Source organism: Manis javanica, chromosome 7 (genome assembly GCF_040802235.1).
Source record: "Manis javanica isolate MJ-LG chromosome 7, MJ_LKY, whole genome shotgun sequence".
NCBI lineage: Eukaryota > Metazoa > Chordata > Mammalia > Pholidota > Manidae > Manis > Manis javanica.
In genome coordinates, this window is record NC_133162.1 from 19504177 (window position 1) to 19528167 (window position 23991).

A 23991-nucleotide genomic window follows, 5' to 3' on the forward strand; every position below is an offset into this window, starting at 1 on the left:
CCTCTGTAAAATGTGAGAACTTAAGTGGATGATCCCTAAAATTCTTTTACCAGTTAAGATATGTGGTAAATGAGAGTATGACCCCCAAACTTTAATGAATTCACACATTAAAGTCTTAATATAAAATGTTTGCTTTAGACTAGAATCATAGACCATGATGAATCTTGGCCACGGAGACCACCATTTTCATTCTTCCTTTCATTTCTTTCCATTTTTTCATGCATTCAAATAACTATTAAACACTTGCTCTGTGTGTTCTGGCTCTGTTGATTAAAAATTAATTTAATCAATTTACATCTTTGCCTTGATTAGGCACCCCCACTTGGGCCCTGTAGGTTTTGTCTTTGATGACAATCAAAGTCCAGCCATCAAAGATCTAGCATGTGTAATTCCATAAATTAATTAAGAGACATTCTTTTCTGACCTTGATATATTATGGCAATGACAGAGGCTAATCCCCCCTGAGTATAATCTTCTGAGAATAAAACTTTAGTCTCAAAATGATAGCCAAGTCCACACTGGAGAGGCGGTTTTCTACATCACCCTGTTTTACTTTGTGACTTCCTTTTTCCAAGATGCATTAATTGGGTGGCTCTGTTTCCCAGTGGATTCTCTAGTCCTCAACCATAAATCAATATGCCAAACTGACTTCCTTGGTGATACTTTCAGAAAGGAAATCACAAATCATGTGACAATATATTTTATATCTCCCTTTTACTCTAGATTTGCAGGTACTGTAGCTTTCATATGCTTATTTATTAGTTCGATCCATTAAGAGAACAATGATCATATATAAATATCCCAGGCAGAAACAAAACAAGGGCAAGGAAATAGATGCCTCCTGACACTCATTTGTAAAATAATAGTTTTCCAGCATGCTCTAAGTTTTTACTGTAAGCAAGAGAAAGGTGATGAGTTTAATAGAGTTTTCTTCATAACCTCTTCCTTTTTTTGTCTCAAAACTGCTGACATTTTTTTTAAAATTCCTAGCTCTCTTGCAATTGCTTTAGACCACACATCTCTACGTTTCAAAGCAAGGGTGCACATGGAAGATGCTCAGCTCACTGTATGCGCCTTCATAGTTGATGGCAAGCAGAAGCTCTCAAAGACAGGATGATGCACAGAACTGGACCACTATTCTTTGCTTCCTGCAGAAATACTTCAGCCTGGATTTGCAAGTGGCACTGCTTTGGCTCCAACTCTGTAAGAATTTAGCTTAATGAAAGCACTCTCTTAGATGTACAGCATAAGAATTAAGAGATTTCTAGTCATAGAGGAACCACTCTATGGATATGAAATTTGGGGCACTACCTAACTTGTCTAAGGTTCAGTTAGTTCATCTGTGGGATGTTAAGTGACAACAGTACCACCTCAGGGCTGTGGTCAATATTAAATAACATTCAGCTTGCACAAGCTTATCAGGGGCCTGGCACTTACCACATGCTCTGTAAATGATGGTTACTGACATGTGGATGTCTGCATTCTCCGTCTCCTCCTCACCCTGGCCTCTTGTCACTGTGTAAGCAAAGAAACATCTTTAGCTCTTGAGGCAACCCAAAAGTCATGATCGTGAGGAAAACTCAAGCTGATTAACATACGATGGGATCTGCCACTATTTCCAGCCCTTCCCCAATCAGCCTGTCTCGTGACCGACTTCTTGATGCTCCTGGTGTCTTCTCATCACATGTCTCATCAGTGGATTCCTGCATTTACTTGCTAACTAATCTTTCTCCATTTCTATTATACTGTGTGATCTTCCCAATCCCTTTCCTCTGCACTCAGGGGTCACTCAAAACTAACCTGTCTGAACAAATTCTGGTGTTCTATCAAGTCTCAGAAAGCAGCAGTCTTTAAAAATCCCTTGCTTCACACCCCCAAAAATTGGAACTTATCAAATTAAAAGTATTGATATTTTTACCAAGATGGAAGGGAAAAAAATACACCCTTCTCAAATGTCCAATGGACCAAAATTGACAGAAAGGTGTAAGGGCTTTGTTTTGTGATGAAGAGATGAGAGGGAGTTGGGAAAATAAAAATCACACAAGACATATAGATCATTAGTCCTATGAAAGTACAAATCTGACTAACTGCATGACAGTATATCCTATGGGATCTGTAAAGCAGTGTCTTAACAGAAAATCTCTTCAGATTTTATTGGGAGGCCTGTTATGTAATTTATAATATTGAGCACCATGGCATAGTTAATAAATAGAATGCTATTGTAATTCCTATTTTCAAAATTATCATAAAGGACCTTGAGAGTTCAATTAATCCATCCCACCATCTTTATGCCTGACAGCCCCCAAATGATTCCCGAGTGTCTTGGAGAGAGTAACCAGGATCTTTGAAAGGCAATGCAAGCACAATTTATGGTGGACTTCAGTCACCTACTTCAAAGGGCTCAATGATGATCACAAAATCTGTTCTTCTTTGACTTGATTCTGATATAAAGTCTTTCCATCTACAGATTACCATGTCATATGCTACAGATACAATGCCTCTCATACATAAGAATTTATTTGGCATTACTCATACCTTCCCCTTATTTTCTAGGTAGATCCTTTTCCTTAGCTAAAGCCATTCCTCATCTTTTTAAAATCCTCTTGATCAAAAATCACTGGCTGGCATTGTACCAAAATGATTATGGAATTGTAGGTTTGTACACAAGGAGAGGTAAAAAATGTGGTAACACAAGCCTTATTCATGTGACCCTTTCTAAGTCCATCAATTGTGCTAATGAAAGTTTCAAAGTCATATTTCTTAATCACCTACTTTCCTGATAAGCCTCCCTTATTCTTAAAATTATAGCCTTCATTTTTTTCTTTACATATTTATTTGTATATTTTGTCCAAGATGATATTCTAGTAGGCACTATAGTGAAAAGGGAAATGTAATGTCCTCATGGACTGCTTAGAAGTGGGAGCCCCAGCCTCACTGTTACTAAGGCTGCCTAGATGCTACTGTGCTCAAAGGGATTTGCTATTGTATGTCTCCATCCTCCCAGAAAGGCCAAGCCAGCTACAGCAATTGAAAATAAATAAATTTATATGCCTGTGCACTAAATTAAAATGTCATCTTTAACTTTTGGGGGTTACAGCACCAAAAGGGGCATGATTAGTGTTTCCTGCGGTTGTCATGGATAAAAGAGGCATAGTTACAAATTGGAGCTTGCAGGAGGAAGGGAAGGCCTGTGAGCACCGAGCAGGGTAGTAGTGTCATCCAGCTCAGCCTTCCACCCCGTCCTCCTGCCACCATCCCTTGATTATGCCAACTTCAGAGAAGCTGATTAGACGGTGATGTATTATCATTTATGTCTCAACTTAAAAAAATGAAAATAAATCATAAAATATTTGGGTTTCCTATTCAGAAGGTTTAGGGAAAAGATGAGCGAGGCAGGAATCTGAGGTAAAAATATCAAATATCCTGTCTCTACATCAAGGCCAGTCCACATTCTCATCTATCCTCTTCCCAAGGCAGGTTCAGGGAGACAAGACTGATTCCGAGTGTCCCCTCAAGCAACTGCTCCTGCCAGTACCGCCTGACAGGATGGCAGGACACCCTGGCTTTGGTATGGTGTTCTTGCCTTGCTTTATGAGTCACCAAAATCAAGTAGGAAAAACCAAATCCATCGATTGCTCTTTTCATTTTTGTTTTGTTTCATTTTTGTTTTGGTACTATGACACTAGCAAATTCCATATTCTGGGGAGGGGGCCCTAGCCTCAGTTTCATTAACCAGCCCTGTGCTACCCACCACCTATCCCATATACACAAGCACACACCAAAAAGCAGATCCCTCTTAGAGGGCAAGACTCTGTCTTCATTGTATCCCAGTGGCCAAGGAATGTCAACTTCCTGAAAACCTCATGCACAGACTCTAATTCCTACAAATATTCTCATGTTTTTCACACTGGCTTTCACAAAGAGGAGCTTGGATCATGTCTCCCTCCCCCACCCCCCATCCCACTACCTGCAAACTCCACTGCCCAGGACTTTAGGGCTCAGGCCCTAGTTTCCATTTCCACTTTCCTGTCTCCCTCTCATCTCCCACAGTGTCTGCCCTCCAATCAAGCAGGACTGCTCACTGCTGGAAAACATTCCTCCCACCTTTGTAAATTGCACATGGATGGCTTGTTCCATCACTCTCAATCTCTTACAAAGGGTTTCAAATGTTACCTTCTCTTTGAATCCTTCCTTTCTAACTCCCTCTCAAACACTTGTGAACCCTTCTTCAATGGTCTACATGCTTTGTAGTTTGAGACATATCATCTCTACTTTTTATCATAGTTACTGGTCTACTTGTATCCTTATGCTAGATGGCAAGTGCCTTGAAGGAGCTGGGGTTATGTCTGAAATGTCTTTATACACCTTATTGTGTCAGGCAGCCAGAGCACCTTGCATACAAACATACACAGAAATATAGTCTAAAAGCTGCATTTCAGAATGGATGCAATTACACATGAACATTCAACATAAGTTTGTGTGGCTATTGAAATCAAATGATGGATGAAAATCAAACTGACATGTCCAAGATTTTTTATGTAAATATTCCAAAGCAAAGCTTCAGAAAGACTTTAAATTCACCTCCTAGAAATTGGATCTAGAGTCTTTCAGAGTTTGGTGTGAATGATAAATCCTGAAACTATGCCATGATGGTGGGTAGAAAGATTCTACAAGAACTGGAAACATTCATAATATTTTGTCAAAAGTAATCAAATGTAGAGAAGATTTTTAAAAAGTGAATTTGGGTTGGAACTACTAGGTTTCTATTGGGGAGAAAATAGAAGTGAGTTCATGTTTTATGCCAGAATATATTCTAAATGGATCAAAAATTTAAATGTTAGAAAAACCCAAATCCATGAAATTACTGCAAGAAACCAAGGAATATTATATATATTATTAATAGTATATATATATAGCAGTATATTTGTAATATATTCTGTGTTTATACACATACATACACACATATAAAATCTTGAAGCAGAATAAGCCTCACATACATATAAAATCTTGAAGCAAAATAAGCCTTCTAAATATCAATTTTATAATTATCAAAAGCAACAGACAAATGAAAACTTAAAAAATAAACTACAACTCATATTGGAAGGGGCTAATTTTTTCTAATAAATGAAGAAGACTAAGGACACTACATATCAATAAAGAGAACATGAATAAGCTAGTAAAAATCAGGGGAAAGATCTGAAGGTAGTTTACAGAGAATGAATACAAATAGCTTTTTTGTATATGAAAAGATGATCAGTCTCACATATAAGAAAAAAATGCAATTTGAAACTATACTGAGACCTATTTTTCATATATCAAGTTGGCAAAATATAAAAAAGTCCTACAGTTTGACAATACCCTTATGGAACAAAACTGTTATGTATTACAAGTAGAAGTTTTCCAAGGAGAAAAATCTGTAATGCTTATCAAAACTTTATGCATTTACCTTTTGACTTAGTACGTTCACTCCTAGCATTTTGGCCTCCAGGTACTTTCCCGTGTGTATGAAATGATCTAAGTACACAACTTTATCTTGTAGCACCATGTGTAACAGCAAATTATGGAAACAAACCAAATGTCGGCCAGTGGAGGACTGGTTCAACTATGAAAATTCTTCAATAGAGTACACATAAAGACCGAGAAAGCTCTCTATGACCTGGTACGGAATGTTCTTGAAAATGTAGAGAATAATCTCCAAGATATATTGTTAAGTGAATAAAGCAAGATACAAACCAAGGATTATATATTTAAAAGTGAGCAAAAGGAAATATGCACTTATAATTTTTTTGATTATACATAAAATATTTTTGGACGGAAGTAAAAAAAAAACAATGAAGTTGTTTGCCTCTGGGAAGCTGATCAGGTGGCTGGGTTAGTGGGATTATTAGGAGGGATATTTTACTGACCTGTATATACTTGTGTATTTTTTGAAATTTGAACTATGTGATGGAAATATCTATCTAAAAAATGCACATGATTATAATTAAATAAGTCTTGTGTTTTCATCCTTCTTTTAGAATAATGCTTCTGTATGAGGGGCCTACAGTGAACTCTCTGACAGGTCAGTTGAAAGCTTTTTCAAGGACAAAAGGAAACTGCTGCTATCCCGGCCAGCCCAGGAAGGAAAAAGTAGAGTTCACTTTTTGGGAATTTTACTGCAGCTGAGAGGCCTGAAGGCTGCAGGGACAAGCGCCTTCCCAGAAGGCGTCCTTGAGGGAGCTCGTACCTCGTGATTGGACTGGATTCCCCAGTTCCTGCGTCAGCCAGAGGTGGTCAGTGTTGGACTGACTCATCAGGTGAGCCACTTTTTCTACTTCTCTCATGAATGGATATAGTAATTACTCAGGTTAGGTCTTGTATTTGAGGTCTTGGAGAGGCTTTTTGGCCTGGTATGGATTTGTAGAAAGGTCTTTAAGTTTTTCTTTTCTCTTAGGGAAGATTCCTCTACGTCCCAGCAGCCTGGATTCTGCTATCTTGGCGGTTCTGATGTGAACATGTGCAAATTAGCAGGGCCCCGGGTAAGCAGAGAAGATCAGCAAGAAACTTGAAGAAAATAAGTAAAAATTCTGGGTCAAGCACTAGGGCTAATTACATGCCCACAGTCCCACACCGCCTTTGCCTTTTAAAAATCCATAGCACATTTCTTAAAAGGAATAACTACATATACTAGTGATGGTTAGCATACAATTTTAAGGATACCTTAAAAAAAAAGAGAGAGAGCTCTTCTTTAGAATTTTCCGGAACAAGCTTTAATTATACATTGGGAGCCACCAAGGCAGCTGGTCAGCAAGCGCATGGTGTGTTTAGGCACATTCTCATCAGTGCACTTTCATGAGTTGTTTTGCTGTAAAAAGAGATCATGTTTTGACTCGAATTATGCCCTTAATCTTTGTTAATATAGAATGAACAGAAATGGAGATGTGTGGAGAAGAAAAAATAAAGTGGAAGTAACGGGTTTATGGCAAAGCCTTAAAAAATACAAATAAAACATCATTAATCTTGATTGTGCCGGCATACTGACACAGTTCAGATCTCTCTAAAAGCCGTCAGGATGTGGTCTCTGCTCCCTCTCCTGCTGGGAGTTGTTTTCAAACTCATCAACTCTGTTTACAAGGAAGGAATTACCTTCACGGGTATGAAAGCCCTAGCACTTGCAGAGCACTTGGTATGGACATGATATTGTGCCCACGACTTAGTATATGACTTTGGGGTCTCTATTATAAATCTTCTTCACTGAATTTTCAAATTTCATTTGAAAGGAATAATTTTATTCCCACCCTCACATTTTCAGGAAAGCTGCACTTTTTGTCCCTTGTATGATCACAGCCACCTTACCATTCACAGACTTTACAGAGGCCCTATAGTACGCAGACAGTTTGTGTTTAAATCTGTACCTCAGAACACTCCAGGCATTTAGCGGGGCAATGGACAGTGACCCAATGCAAAATTCAAAGCCTATAACAAAGCACGTAATAATACAAATGATTACAGCTAACTTTTATTAAGTATTCAATATATGCCAAGCACTCTCCACTAGGATGTACATAGAATATTCTTAAAAAATCATCCCTACTGTACTAAGAAATAAATAGAAAGTTTATCACTAAGAAAATCTTTATTTTTGACTAGAGCAGAAGCTCTCAAATCTCTAGTCCTTCTCTTCAAAATTGTCTTCATCAAAAACATGACAAATCCTTCCAAGGGGCTGCCCCCAGGCAATTGCCAGAAATAACTGACCCAAACCATTTCTTCCTCAGGCTGAAAAAGTCAAAAAGCACCAGTTGGTCCCACAGGGGACCAGTCTCCCTATGGCTGCCTGCCTGGCTGCCTCTTGGAGGTCAGAGAACTCCTGATCGGTGGGAGGATGGTGGTGGATGAAGAAACAAAGCTCTGCAGATTCTTAGGACCAGGCAGCTCTCATCTGCTAGTGTCTCTGGTCTCTTACACATGTCTCACCCAAACATAAACTATACTACAATGGCCAAAAATAGGAAACAGATCCAGGTTATAAAATCTCTTTCCAGGCAGGAATCCTGCATCACTGGCCTACATCACTTGTGAGCCATGATCTCCTACACCCCGAGTTTGGTGCATTGAGTTCTGGTAACCCTGGTGGACTTATTTCCACAGCTCTCATTTGCTATTGCTCCCCTGTTGCACAGCAAAAATGGAGGGGAAATAAAACCAGAGGTCCACTTTTTACCATGAGAGGTGGTTTAACCCCAAAAGTGAAGTTTTACAGAAGCCCATCTCCCAAGTCTTCTAACCTCCAAAGCCCTGCTAACAACCAAATCACTATTTGACATCCTGTATTAATTCAGTCGCTACCACTGATCCAAAGCTGGGGCGGGTTGATGGTGTAACGGAAGTGATCAGACTCAAGGGCTGGAACCCATTGTGTCCTACCCAGTGCACTGCCAGCATTCTAGCCATTGTGTCTGAAGATTTGGCTGCTTAGGTCAAAGTTCAGGCAGGTCTTCTTTATAGAGATCTAATCAAGAAATAGCAGCAGGGACCTAGGAAGAAGAGCACCCTAATTCAGGTAGGTAGCAGAGCCATGACTCCAGTTAATCCATCTACTTGTAACAAGATACCAGCTAGTAGTTACTGAATACAAGAAAAATATTCACCCCTGTAGGAGAGAGTGAGGGCAGAGGCAGGGTGGAAAGTCAAGGATCCATCCAAGAAGGTTCAGGGTCTGGTTGTGGTATCAACAGGTGGCCTTGATCAGCACAGGGAAGCCAGAGGCAAAGCCTCGGTTGTAAAGACCACATCTTCCCGGCAGGAAGCTGGAACTGAGAAGGATGCTTGGCTGTCTGGAGTCCAAATTCTAGACTGCATACGGGTGCAACTGGTGCCAATCTAAGGAAGTACAATGCATTTCAACCCTATGACCTGGTGGGCTAAACCTGCCTGACTGAGTGAGGAGTCAGCCAGGCAGATCCCAGGGGTGGAAAGCCCCCACAATTCTAGCTGAGAGGGGCTTGGGCAAGTAGAGGCTGAGAAAATACTTTTGTCTCACTAAATACTTTGAGATGGTGAAGGAATATCTACTAAGTTACCCTAACCCACACCCATAGTTATTGGGTGATTACATTCTTCCTGGCACAGAATTTTCTGATATGGTCCCTTCCACCTAACATCATAAGCAAATGTGCTACTGTTATTAAGAAGAGGAGACTGAGGCTCAGAGAAGGCAGATGGGTCTAGATCACACAACATGGAAGTGGTAGGAAAGGCTCCTGTGTTTAAAGCCAAGTAGCTTGAGCCCAGAATGTACAATAACTGCTATGTCCTGTCCCCTGGTATTTGTCGGGAAACCCTTGGGGGGCACAGAGCAAAGAACTGCCCACCCCTCTATCTAGTGCTAATGAAGAACAATCCCTGTAGCAACCGCTTTACTGAAATATGTCATGTGCCATACAGTCCCTCCATTTTCAGTGTATGAACAATTTAACAGTTTTTAGTATATTCACAGAAATATTGAAGTAGCACCACAGTCAGTTTTAGAACATTTTCATCACCTCAGAAAGAAACCTTATATCCTTTAACTATCACCATCCTATTTTTCCTGATCCAGTACATTCGTCCCCACCTACCCCCACCCCAGCCCTAAGCAGCCACTAATTTACTTTCTGGTGCATGTATTTGCCTGTTCTGGACTTTCCTATGAATGGAGTCATATATATACACTTTCGTGACTGGCTTTTTTCAGTTAGCACAATATTTTCAAGTCTCATCCAAGTTGTAGTATGTTTCGGTACTTCATTTCTTTTTATAGTTGAATCTATTCCATTTTATTGATATACTACATTCTTGTCTATCTGTTTATCCATTGATGGACATTTGGATTGTTTGTTTCCACCTTTTGGCTATCATGAATAATGCTGCTCTAAATATCTATGTACAAGTTTTTGCATGGACATAATGTTTTCATTTTTCTTGGCTATATACCTAGGAGTAGCATTGCTGGTAATTTCTATGTTTAATCCTTTGAGAAACTTCCATACTCTTTTCCACAGTAGGTGTACCATTTTACTCACCCACCAGCGGTGTATTAGTGTTTCTCCACATCCTTGCTCACACTTGTTATCACCTGTCTTTTTGATCCTAGTCATCCTACTAGATGTGAAGCGTATCTCATTGTGGTTTTGATTTTCATTTCTCTAATGACTAATGATCATCAGATGTGGAGCATCTTTTCAAATGCTTGTTGACCATTTGGAGAAATGTTTATTCAGATCCTTTGCCCATTTTTGAATTGAGTTTTATTTATTTTTATCATTGGGTTGCATATACTTTCTAGATACAGTTCCCTTTCACATATATAATTTGCAAATAGTTTCTCCCACTGTGTAGGGTATTTCTGTGCTTTTCTTGATGATGTCCTTTGCAGCACAAAAGTTTTTAATTTTGATAAAACCCAATTTATCTCTTTAAGAAAAAAAAAGTAAATTGTTGCTCATGATTTTGATGTCATAACTAAAAAAATCCTTTGCCAAGTACAAGGTCATGAAGATTTATCCATATGTTTTTTTTTTAAGAGTTTTACAGGTTAGCTACTACATTTAGGTCATTGATTCATTCTTGGTAAATTCCTGTATATAGGGCATGGTTTTGCTCCATAGTTCTAAAGGAGTCCCCATGCCTTTATAAATCCTAGATACTATATTTTCCTTTGAATGCTGGAGAGGTGGATAAAATGATGATTTTTCCCATACTGGAGTTGAGTTAGGACCTCAAGAAAACCCAAATAATATTATAGAATGGTATCCATCACACAGGACTATTTCCTCTTCATTTTTGGAAACAGAGAGTGATGGAGATAGACGATATCAACCACTCTGAAGTCCAAGTAGTTTATTTACCATCTTTCTCTCTGTCTTTCACACTCTTATTGTATTTATTTTGAAATATTCTGGCAACCACTTCACTATTGTATTCAGTATAATGGGAATGTATGATATGGTGAAAAGCTATAATTATATTTCTTCAATGTACAGTCTACGATATAAGAACATTTAAAAATTTTGTTATGAGGTTTTATTTATTATTTTTCAAACAAGCGAGAGTTTGATAAATTATTTAGTAAGAGCTGGATAACCTGTCCAACACACCATGCACCTAAACTGAAGTTGATTCAAATAAATGTATTTATTTGACAAAGGACTTCTGCCTACATTATTTATCAACTTAGTGTGGACTAGTTCTATAATAGCCATGTACTAGTCCTATTTCACAAGTAGTTTTTCTAGTAGGCTGACAGATGGAAGGGGGTATATTTCATTTCCAAGAAGAGGTTGGGGAAAAAGTGGGTTTGTTTTAAATCAGTAATGTGTGATTCAACAATTTGAACAAAAAAACACCCAGAAAGACTCCATTTCCAAGCCTCTCCTATAGTTGTGTTGCAGTCAGATGCTTGGGTTCTGGCCAAGAAAAGGTGGGTAGAGGGATTTAAGGCACTTTAAGAGCTGGGTCTTGTAAGCAGCTCTGTATCCTTCAGCTCTTTCTCTTCCCTTGGTCATGGTGCCCTAAAGGCTCCATGTTTCAGATGAAGAAACTACAAACATAGCGCATGGCAACCAACCAGAACATTTTGTAGTGAGAAATAAAACTTTATTCTCTTAAACCACTGATACGTCAGGTTTTATTTGTTCTTGTGGCGTGACCTAGCCTATCCAGATTAACACAAACAGTACTTTGCCAATTTCCCACTTGCCACTCAGTCGGCCCATCTGGCTCTTGTTCCAGCATGGTTGGGATAGTTGCAGTAAAGCTCATTAAATGTGGGGAAGAGTCATTCCTTATACAATCTGAAATGGAAAAAAGACACAAAAATTGTGTCACATTTTTCCATGGCCATTCCTGATTTTTTGAGAGATAAATTACTGTACATCAGGGCCAATTTCCTGGATCATTGATACAACATCAATGATTGTCCACCAACAGCTGCAAGAAGTCATTCTGAAAATAGGAATTTGGTCACTTTGGCCAACACAGTTTCAATGGCAGTTTTTTAGTCCAGTATCCAAATATTTTATCAACCTGTACATTTTCCTTTTATTCACACCTTTTTCATGCCTAGGAAGGAATTTATGCTATTCAATTTAATGTATTTGTTCAAATATAAAAGAGCTTTATATAAATTCCTTATTTTTCACTAACACTGTAATCTGGCTTTGTTTTTATTAAATATTAATACATTTATCTTGGGGAAAAATTTTTTTTTCTTCATAAATCCTTCAGAATTGGAAAGTTAAACTCTAGAATTATGATTAGTATTATCTCTGGACAGTCTCATCTACATTAATCCCATCCTGGGACCAATTTTCATTATAGAAAATCTTTCTTTCACTGAGGAAATAGGGCAGGGAAGTTAGTATATTGACATCACAGGAGAAGTCATTCACTCTCTATATTAGAATTTTTATGGTGTAAACAAAGAGATTTTTAAATGATAGGTTTTCTCTACTAATGAATTTCAGATCTGTCTGGAACACTCCACTTTCACAATTGAACAAAAGCTAATTTCTTCAAAAAGTAATTCCATGAAAAGGCAAGTGTGCAGAATTAAATACACAAATTAGTGATATGGGCAAAGAGCTAGTGTTGAAAATATCAACCCTACAGGAATTTTAAAGAAGAATACACTAGATGCTTGTACAACCCTTATACAGATTTACTACTCCTAACACCTTGCCGTTATGACGTATAACCCTATTTATCTCTGCTTCTGAGTAAGTGTATATGCATATATGTACCTGTGTGCATATATATGAGTTAGACATCTTTTTTCCCTAATCTTCTGAAAGTAGCATGAAGGCATCTTGACATTTCTCTATTAAGTACTTGGTATGCACAACCCAAGAACAAGAACATTTTTTTTTGCTACACAGACACAATACTATTGTCACACTTAGGAAAATCACCATTAACTCAATAACATCATTCAACACTCATTTTCAATATTGTTTCCAAAATATCCTTCAGTGCTTTATTTACTTTTACAATAATGATCCTATGAAGATACATACATAGCATTTGCTGTTGAGTGTCTTTAGTCTCCCATAATCTAGAACTTTCGTTTTACCTCTCCTTTGTCTTTATGATATTGCATCCTTTGACAATTGCTGGTCACATGCCCTGCTGAATATTCCACCTTTTGTATTTGTCTGACTGTTAGATCTTGATTGAATTCAGATCACATGTTGCTAGCGAGAATGCCATAAAGGTGATGTGTATCTCACACTCCTCACATCAGGAAACATCAGGTCATCCTATTACTGGTGATGGCAAGTTTGACCACTTGGTTAAGAGGGTGACTATCAGATTACTCCATTTAACAATTGTACCCCTGTAATTAGCAGTCTGTTGGGAAACATTCTGAGATAATGTGAATATGTTTTCCAATGCCTTTCATGCAGTGATATTTATATTTACTGATGTTTCTTGCTTTCACCATTGTTATAATGGGGGTTACAGAGAGTTGACTTTCTAATCCATCATTCGTCCTACTTTTCCTATCTGACATTCTTTTACAAAGAAGAATTTTTCTTTGATTTATCTTTTCTTTCTATGCATTATGTATATATTTATGTAATATTCATTTTTAATATCACAATGGACTTATGAATTTTTTGAATGTAGTTTTCCCCATACAGTATGATTCTTTTTTGCTCACATTTATTCAAATCTGGCCGGTGGGCACTCCTTCAAGGCAATTCTACATTTATTTGATACAAATACATTAATATTTGAGCACTTACTTGCTTTCTCATCTAACAAAATGTTCACTGCATGTATTACCCTCCCTGCTCCAGCATTGACTCACCCATATCTTCAGAGATTAAAACAAAACAAAGCAAAACAAAAAGCCCCCAAAACTTTATTAAGATATACCTCCTACAATCTCAGTTATATTTAGAATATTTAGAGAGTTGGGCAACCATCACCACAATCTAATTTTAGAATATTTTTGTCTACCCCAAAAGAACTGTGTAGCCATCAGCAATAATCCCATCACAACCTCAACCCCTAGACCCCCTCAGCTCCAGGCAATCACTTATCTACTCTCTGCCTAAATAGACCGAGGCCATTTTGGACACTTCATGTAAATGTAATGATACAATATGTGGTCTTTTGTGATGGCATCTTTCACATATCATGTTTTCAAGATTCACCCACATTGTAGCCTGTATCAGTACTTCATTCTTTTTTATTGCTGGATGATATCCAGTGTCTGGATAGATCATATTTTATTTACTCAGTCATCAGTTTTCAAACATTTCATTCCATTACATGGTGTATTAAATGAATTGATTTTCAGACGTTAAACTGATCTTGCTCTGTTGTTAGGTACACATATGATAATGCATGCCTGAGGCATCTCAGTTTTTCCTCTGTGACTACCTTTCCTGTGGAAGGAAGGAGCTCCTTCCACCCTCTGCTTATTCTCCACTCCCTACACACACTGCGCACTGCTCAGAACTCAGCCCAACAGGCATATCCCCTTCTTTACTGCTGGTGATTTCCCTCTCTTCACCACTTAGACATTCCAGCAAGTGTCCCCATTACACAGTTATTTCCGCATCACCACGTCTCAAGTCTGGCTGTCTTTTGCTAGAGGAGGAGGAAACACCACACTCTGAGAGAATGCAAGTTTCCTTGATCTTTAATGTACAGGGTCTTCATTTTTATTCTGGAATTTCTTCTTAGTTGACTTAAAATTTTTTTTTTCAGGCTCACAATGGGTATTTATATCCATTTATATTTAGTTCAAACATTTTATTTATTGGTTCTCTTTTTTCGATCTCATTTTTCTTGTATACCACAAAAGAAATCTCTGCCTTGAACCAGAGGCACTTCCTCTAAGGAAACAATTTATTTTGCTTCCTAAGATCCCAGCTCCATGAACACCATGTTTACACCGCACGGTTTATCTAAGAGTAGCAGCTCATGATATGTCAAGGTCCCCACTTCTCTGAGAGCTGGCCAAGTCCCACTAGCATGCACTGAGGATAACACCAGCCAAACGTAATCCTCCAAGTTGACAGTGTGATGTAAATTCCTGAGAGAAGGAACTGCACTCATTTATAGATACCTTTAAGAGCTAGAAGTTAGGGTGAAGCTAATGGGAGGTGGAGCTGAGAAGTGTTGTGATAGAGCCGGACAGGAGTACCGCCTTTTTGAATAAGCCCACCCACCATCTCCGAGAGATCTAGGCTTCACCTTGCATAGGCTGCAAGCATTCTCCAGAGGACATGTCAGCAAGCCACAAGCCCACCTTTCCCCTGACCCATCCCCTCAAATAACCTGCCCAAAACCTGGCCATAAAAAGTCTCTTAGCCTATAAGAGACACCTTCTTTGTTCTGCTGGCCAGAACTGGGGTGGGGACCCTCTTAGGTTTAGCAATAAACCTGCTTGAACTGTTGAGTTCACATCCCCTCTTTTCCCTTTATGTTGTAAGTCTAGGTTCTAATATGCTTTCATCACTGACCCTCATTAGTTGTTTATTTAAATTGAAGTAGTTTTTTCTTAGTGGTAATTTGAGAGAGCTGTGAATGATGTTCCTGGAGTGTCATGTTATCTGACAAAATCCAACAAATTACTAGCTGAAGCAAGTAATTATAGTTACCTTTCTGAGGATAACTATCAAGAGAGATTTGGCTCAAAAATTTACTAACAGTGCTTACTGGCTATGGACAGTAGCCTCTCTGTCTATTGCCTTATATTATAGTTTTTTCATTGTGATTATTAGCTATTAGATTTTCAGTCAGCCATTTATACCCTCATTAAACCTCAGTTTCCTGACTGTAGAAATAGGGTAGTAATGTAATCCAATAGTCATGAAGATTAATTAAGCCTGACACATATTAGAGCTCAATATATATCAGGTAAAATTATTATTATTTTTGTTATCTTTTGTAATCACTGTCTGAATAGTTATTGGAATTCACTTTATGTCCAACACCAGGCTAAGCTCATTGCGATTGTCAAGGAAACTAGAGACATGGTCCCAACTCTCAGGGAGTTGAACCTTCTATGAAGGAGTAAAGACTAGCTGTTTAAAGAATAATATGAGACCAGGTATATTAAACCTCAGAACTCTCTGCAGGTGCTCTAGGAGTTGAGAGAAGGAATAGATCACAGTGAATTGGAATGGTAAGAGTGGAGGATGGAAATTCATGAAGTCTAAGGCTCCAAAACTCTTAATTCTTTTTATGAATTGATAGAAGAAACTTGTATTACATAGAGCAGAGAATATACAGCTGAACCTACTGCCAAGACAAGAGAGAAGAAAATATTTAATATGGGATGGTGATCCTTCCATGATGTCTCATTGACAGTACCACCCAGTGTCTTTGCAAGCTCAGTCCTGTCAACCTTGCTATGAAATTTACTGGTAACACTAAATTTTAGAACAGTATTAGCAAATGCTTTGCAGTGAAAGCATTAAGGGATATTGTCATGGTAGTTTCTCACCATATATATTGAAAGAAATCTATTACCACTCTATAATAGCTATTTTAATGTTCAAAGCATATCATTTAGCACATTGATAGCAAGCCATTAATAAGAGCTTTCCAGAAAGATTTTTCTCACAGAAGAAAAAAAGCAGGGGTATATTTGTAATTACAGAAGAAACCTGCACCTTATATTTTTCACACTCAGGTGATACATGATTTCATACCATGAGGTAAGGAAAATGTGGGGAATAATCATCTACTTCTTATTAACAGTCACTATTTTTATAAGGAAGATAGATGAAGAAAGTTATGGAGGCTATATTTAAAGTAGCTAGATTAAAAGTAGTTATGAAATTACTTTTGAAGTCTGGAAGCAATTGAAGCTAATTTGGCCAGGACTTTTCTATCATAATAAGATTTTAGAAGTGAATGTAGAGGAATAATAGGCCCTATTACAGACAGGTCAACTGATCCAGTCCCAGAGACCATGTAGAATTATTTTCTAGAATAATGTCTATGGTACTTTGTTTACACCAGTCTGAAATGACTACTCAGGAAAATGCACAGATTCTGCCCATCTTAGTTTTTGCTTGAAGACCTATTTCATAATGGCCTATTAATCTTCCATTACAATGGAAAAGAAAGCAATATTTTGGGACTACCATGCATGGAGGAGAGTTGGCTCACTGGTCCTAGGAGATAATGAGATGGTAGCTGAGGTTGCACAAATACTTTGGAGCTACTATCCAGTGATGTGTGGTACAATACACATAGTTCTAAAAGGAGGATTGGGAAAATAAGTCGGACCCAGAGAAATCTGGATTGTGAATTTCATGGACTGTTTGGTGGGTGATGAAGTTATTCTGGAGTTGCCAAGTTATGTGTCTTTCCTTGAGTCTTACTTGGGGAGAAGACCACTGATCTTTGAGCAGGAAATGAAATTGTATTTTTTTATACTGTCATTACAACTTTTAGATGTTAAGCAAATTAGTGCTGAGATTCACTGTCATAAATCATATCACAGTGACATAATGATAGACAAATTGATTAATGAAACACAGGGGTCCAGAGGTCACTTCAACATTAATGTGAGAACTATAAGACTTCTAGAATACTAATAGAATATTTTCATGAATTGAGGATAGGAAATAATTTCTGGGAACACAGAAGACATTAACAGAAGAAGGGAAATAATAAATCAGATTTCACCAATATTAAGAATTTCTGGTCATCAAAAGCTGAAAAGCAGACACATTCTGGTTGAGAATATTTCAAAATATCTTATGAAGAATTTGTATCAAGAAAGTATACATAAATATTTTTAGCCATAAAGTGATATAGTCATGTTTTTATTTTAATACATCACTTTGATAGTTGTGATAGGTGAATTTTAAGGAAACAGGATTGGAAACGGGGAAAATAGGACACTGGGGTAGTCATCCAGGTATGGGTGATGAAGGCCTAGTATGTAAGATGAAGTTTCATGTGGAAAATTCTCTTAAGTCTTTAAATATAATGAGAACAAGGAGAAAACCTAGTAGTGTTTTAAGTTACTTCTTATAAACAGAAACTGGTACATCCTGGTATTTGGGATCCTAGATTGAGGTCTATACAAATGGGAGAAGAGAAAGCTTTATTCCTGTTGTCATAGGAGAGAACATCCAAAAATAGACTTCTGGCAGTTAGCAAAGATATTCAGTTATTAAAGACAATAGGAAGGAGAAATATGAAGAAGAGGAAATGATAAAGAGGGAGTCTGATGTGAGGGCAAGAAGATACTCTTCCAAGTTCTTTTCAGTCCTTAAAAAGATGGTCTAAATTCCAGGGAAGTGCATTTAAGAGATTAACCACCCTCAGCCCTCAAAAGGTAGTGAAGTGCATCCAAAAAAAGTACACTCTGCAGTTTTGAATTGATCAAGAAAACTATCAGTTTAGGTCAGTCAAGGAAAAGCACCTTCTCTTGTGTCTTTGCTACACGAGAGCAGCAGGAAGTTCTGACCATTTACATTAATCAATCTTTGTTTGGCCTTTTATTTCTTTAATTCTTTTTCTCTGCCAGTTTTTCTTCCTTCCTTCCTCATATTCTCAAACGACAGGAATATTGGATCTTTTTGATGTTGTTCCACAACTTCCTAAGGCTCTGTTCACTTCTTTCAATCTTTGTTTTTCTCTGCATTTTTCATATCAGATAATTTCTATCACTCTAGCTTAAAGCTCAATAACTCATTCCTCTGTCATCTTCATTATTCAATTGAGTCCATCCGGTGATTTTTTAATGTCAGACATGGAGTTGTCAGTTCTGAAATTCCAATTGGGTTCTTTTTTATAGTTTCTGTTTCTCTGCGGAGAACTCATATATCTTTCCATTCATTTCAAGCATTTTTACCTTTATTCCTGGAGCTGATTACAATAGCTTATTTAAAGGCCAAACTTGGGACTTGATTCATACCGGAATTCAAGAATCCTCTTTTCCAGGCTCTCCATCTGGGATAATATTCTCTAGCTCCTGATGGCATGTTTCCTAATCATCTTAATAGAAACACGGGCTTCCTCCTGGAATTTCATCCACCCTTACTTCTGCAGTTCCACATGGCTGGGGCCTCCCTTGAGTCTAAGTAGAGAGAGAAAAGGGAGGAAACAAAAAGAGGATTTCCCCACACCGTTTGGGTGACAGGGCCCAAATTCCTTTCCCCAGTTCCTCTGGACAGAGACAGGTTTCCTCCTGTGTGTTAGGGCTGTACTGCTGCCCCCATGGGCACTGTGGCTCAGACCAGGGATGCGAGAAAGAAAGAGAAAAACAAAACAGAAACAATAATCCCTCGCCGCCCCCCTTATGTGTAGGCTCACAGGTCCTTTGCCTGGTCCTCCAACCAGAAAAACAGGGTTTCTTCAGAGACTTTGCTTAGTTAAGCGCTGTGGTCACCATCAGGTCAACCCAGGGGATAAAAGAGGAAAAACTTAAGAAGCGTACCCCACACCATTGTTCTTCAAGTTCTGTCTCCCCTCCCCAGTCTGTCTGCTATTATTAACCTCTCACAGTTCTCAGGGAGTTGCTTTTTGAATTGCCCTAGAACTTTTGCTTCCAATTAATATGAAACAATATGAAATAGGCTCTAGTGGGCTTGCTCCATCCTGTTGGCACTTGTAGTCTCCATTTGTGCTTTTGCATCCTGCATTGTCAAATAGTTTGCCCACAAACCACTGTCTTTGAGAGAAATGGTTAACTTTATACATGGGCAACATGCACACCTTTGCCCTTGACCCTAATAGGTTAATGTGAAATAACTCTGTCTTTTTATTCAAGGTCTGTTCATCCTCATGGCCTATGTATATATATCACTTTATTGTTTGCAATATTATTAACTTATTTTACTGGTAAAAAAGCACAGCAGATACTTGAACAATGTCTAGTAAATCTAGAAAGTTAAGAAGTATTATGAAGGCCTTTGTGATAAAACATCTTCTCAAAGTTCATTTCCATATCAGTGTACATTGTTCATTATCTCATTCTTATCTACCCTTAGGTAGCTGGAGTGCAGAGTTAGCAATGTCCACACAGAGCCAGTTTTGATAGGAAAATACAATAGGATTGTTTTCATAGAAGGAGAATAGTGTGCACAAATATCTAGTTATGACACAGCTCACAGAAAGCTTACAAGGTACAATCAAGGGGGAGGAAAGGTCCAAAGCAACTTTGATTCTTTTTATTCTCAGAAATTATTTCTTTCACATTTCAAACTTTTCCAGGATGTAGAGCAAAGTCATTCCCTATTCCCCAAGTAGTGCTCAGATTGTGTGTGCAGGTAAAATACTCTAGTTTGATAGACACCCAGGAACACTGCCTGATCTGAGTCTAGTTTCAGCAGCTAATCCTACACAGGCAAAGTTTGAGGTTTCTCCGCTCATCTTCTAACCTGTTTCTGCAATGACTCAGACCTACTCAACAGAAACATTGGGAAGAAAGGATCTGCAGTGGCTTTTAGTCTTAAGAAAACAGAGAGGAAAGAACAGAAGTTCTGAAATAATGTTCTCATACAACAGATATCATTTAGAACAAAATGGTAAGTTGAAGCCAGAGAGAGATGAAGGCATTCTTAATACCTGCCAAATGTCTATGGGGCCTTTTGAAAATAAAAGGAGAAAGGAGGGAGATAAAATATCCTGTGGAGGCATAAAGACTCCTGGGACAGCAGAGATGCTCAGGGACTCACTTGGCATACATTCAGTCAACATTTAGTATCTCCTGTATGCCAGGCACTGGGCCAATATCTGAAGATTTAAAGGTGTGAAAACACAGTCCCTTCTCTCAAAAGCTTATGGTTCTTTTTACACTCTGGAGAGGAGTGGTCCAGATTCTAGATGCATGTAGCCACTGGTGGGAAACAGGCAGGAAAGCTCTTCTAAATGGTACATGAGCTTGTATCTAAAGGCAAACTCTGAATCTGGGAAGCCTCAGATTTCCTTCATGGCTTATGAGGAAAGGAAATTGGAATGACAATCTGAATATTGGATCCTTGACAATCAAAACTTTTGGCTTTCTGTAGTTAGGGTATTATATATAAAAATATTGCATTATAAATATTATATATGTTATTTGCTTGTGTAAGTGAATTACATATATTATGCATATATAATAATATTTTTGCCTTGTTCTTTTTTTACTTAATTCAAATTAATTTGAGTTTTAAAAAGAAAACAGGCAGAATTCATGTTAACTATAGAGTAAACATTTATTTTAACTGGGCTTCAGCATGACCTATAGCAGAGGGGTCCATGTTTTGAAAAGGATGCTTTCGTATTTGTGTGAGTTACATAAGTTCTCTGGATCTTCAATTTCCTCATATACACAAAGGTGGTGATGACATGCAGTATGCTATTTGGAGGATTAAATAAGATATTACATGGAAAATAATGGGCACTATCTGGGACAGAACAGCTCCTCAAAAATATTGATGATATTAGCTATGTGTTATTAAACAATAATGATACTCCAAGTAAAATATTTTCACATTCAATATCTCCTCCTCACAATAATCCTGTGAGCTCAGCACTGTTATTATCCTGATTTTATAGCTGAGGAGATCCAGACTCAATGGAATTAAGTAACTTACCCAAAGAGCACACAGCAAAAAGAAAGCAACGGAACTTGAGTGTAAATACCTTTTGAAGAGCAGAGGTGACACATGTGAGCACAATTCTGTCGGGTGCCTCAAACATGGCTCCGTGTTTCCTTTTCCTCATCATCTGTTCCCACAGATTTTAGAAGCACCCCTTCTAAATTGGGGTAGATCGGCTGCAAAGCAGACTGTTCCTTCCGGAAGGATCCCTATATATTATCTATCTACCAACCATCCATAATTTTCCATATTCTCTGGCTTATTCTTGCAAAGCAAGTCCTCTTGTCTTTTGACTTTATTCCTGATGCTCAGAGAGGTTTTACCCTCCCCCTTTCCCCTCCTTTATCCTTTATCACACCATCAGTGTTTATAACCTTTACCTTTTTTTGTTTGAATTCCCTGTTCTGGTTCAATCCAGGAGTTGAACCTTTGTTCTAGCTAAACACTAGCTCTGTTTTCTATTTCTCTCTATCCTTAGGTTGTCCCTTCCCCATCTATTGATATCTTTCCTTTCCAGCCATGCCTGTGGAGTAGGCTGTGTTCTAACCAGAGACTTGTGGCCACTTTTATCTCCATCTAACAGGAGGAGCTTCGGGCTGCTGACCTCCGCAGGCAGGTGCTCTGAAGTCCGTAAACAAAGCCTTCCCAGAGCCCAGGGTGGGGCTGCGTTAGTTATAGGGAGGATCACAGATGTCTGCTTGAGTGAAATCCAAACAAAGGAGATTAAAGAGAGGGCCCAAGGCATTTTTTAAGATGAAGAACAAAGGAACAAGCAAATCAGAGAAACCACAGATGTAGAAACACTGTCCTGCTTCTCTGCAAAAGGAAAGTACTTTAATACCAATTGCTTGGGGGGAACACACACACACCTGCGCGCGCACACGTACACCCAAATGCTGAAAATACTGTCCAAGCAAACCGGCGCAACTCAACTGTGCTGTCAAAAGAAGGGATCAGATGCATAAGAGAGTAGCAAGGCTATCTTGGAGTATAGTGTGAATGTGTGTTTTCATTGTTTTATAAATGCTATGCAGTTACCAACAGCAGAGAACTATTACATTTTCCCACGGAAAGCCCATTTTAAACAAAAGCAAAGGGATGAAAAGAAGGCACAGGAGAGATAACAGCCTTAGGTTTCCCAGGGGCCCTAAGACACCCTTTGTTAAGCTTTCCGTAAATTCTAGGCAGTTTGTCACCTCTTATTCATCATCTCCCTTAATAGTCAGTTATCAAGTGAGATTAATCTTCACCATCATCTAAGAGGAAGGGAATTTTTATCCACATTTTACAGATGAGGAAATTGAGTCTCAAACTATCCAGTAACAGGGCCGAGGTCACATACCTCATTATTTCCATAGTTACACCCAGGTTTGCTCTTCTCTTCTCTTAAGAAGCCGTGTGTTGTCATTTTGTTCCCTGTGGAATTAGCGTCTGGTCTGGTGGGAGGAAAGGAGCGTTGCCCCCGGAGAGAGGGGTGGCCACACTTACCCTGAAAACAGTGGTCCGGTCTGCAGCTTTCAGCCATTTCCTGTTTGTGGCCGTGGCTTTTATCCATGGCCTGTTAAATATATATTGTGTCTTTCTGTGGCAGAAATGGGAGTCCATTTTAACATGCAATTGAATTTTATTTTCATTTTATGCATGCCAACCTCTCCATCCCTCATTTTTTTTTTTCTCAGATTTTTTTTTTTTGAGAGGGCATCTCTCATATTTATTGATCAAATGGTTGTTAACAACAATAAAATTCAGTATAGGGGGGTCAATGCTCAATGTACAATCATTAATCCATCTCAAGTCTAATTCTTGTCAGTCTCCAATCTTCTGAAGCATAACGAACAAGTTCTTACATGGTGAACGAATTCTTACATAGTGAATAAATTCTTACATGGTGAACAGTACAAGGGCATTCATCACAGAAACTTTCGGTTTTGATCACGCATTAAGACCTATAAACAATCAGGTCAAATATGAATATTCGTTTGATTTTTGTACTTGATTTATATGTTGATCCCACATTTCTCCCTTTATTATTATTATTATTTTTATTTTTAATAAAATGCTTAAGTGGTAGGTAGATGCAAGATAAAGGTAGAAAACATAGTTTAGTGCTGTAAGAGGGCAAATGTAGATGATCAGATGATCAGGTGTGTGCCTATGGACTAAGTATTAATCCAAGCTAGACAAGGGCAGCAGAACATCCACGGATGCAGAAGATTTCTCTCAAAGCAGGGGGGGTGAGGTTCTGAGCCTCACCTCTGTTGATCCCCAAATTCTCACCTGATGGCCCCCCTGCGACTGTGCCTGTCTTAGGTTGTTCCTCCCTTGAGGAATCTTACCCGTCTCTGGCTAACCAGTCATCTTCCCGGGCCATACAGGGAAATGTAAAGTTGGTAAGTGAGAGAGAAGC

The 23991-nt window shown here is 38.4% G+C and overlaps 1 long non-coding RNA gene across 2 annotated transcripts; it reads left to right on the forward strand.

The window, feature by feature from the left end:
• Positions 1-317: 317 nt before the first annotated feature.
• Positions 318-6575, forward strand: LOC108388086 (uncharacterized). 2 transcript variants are annotated; one of them, XR_012133495.1, is made up of 5 exons: positions 318-1203; positions 5540-5659; positions 6018-6061; positions 6162-6296; positions 6434-6575. It is a non-coding gene; the product is annotated as an uncharacterized lncRNA (long non-coding RNA). The 2 variants fall into 2 exon arrangements; XR_012133494.1 differs by having other exon boundaries at positions 6018-6296.
• The last annotated feature ends 17416 nt before the right edge of the window (positions 6576-23991 follow it).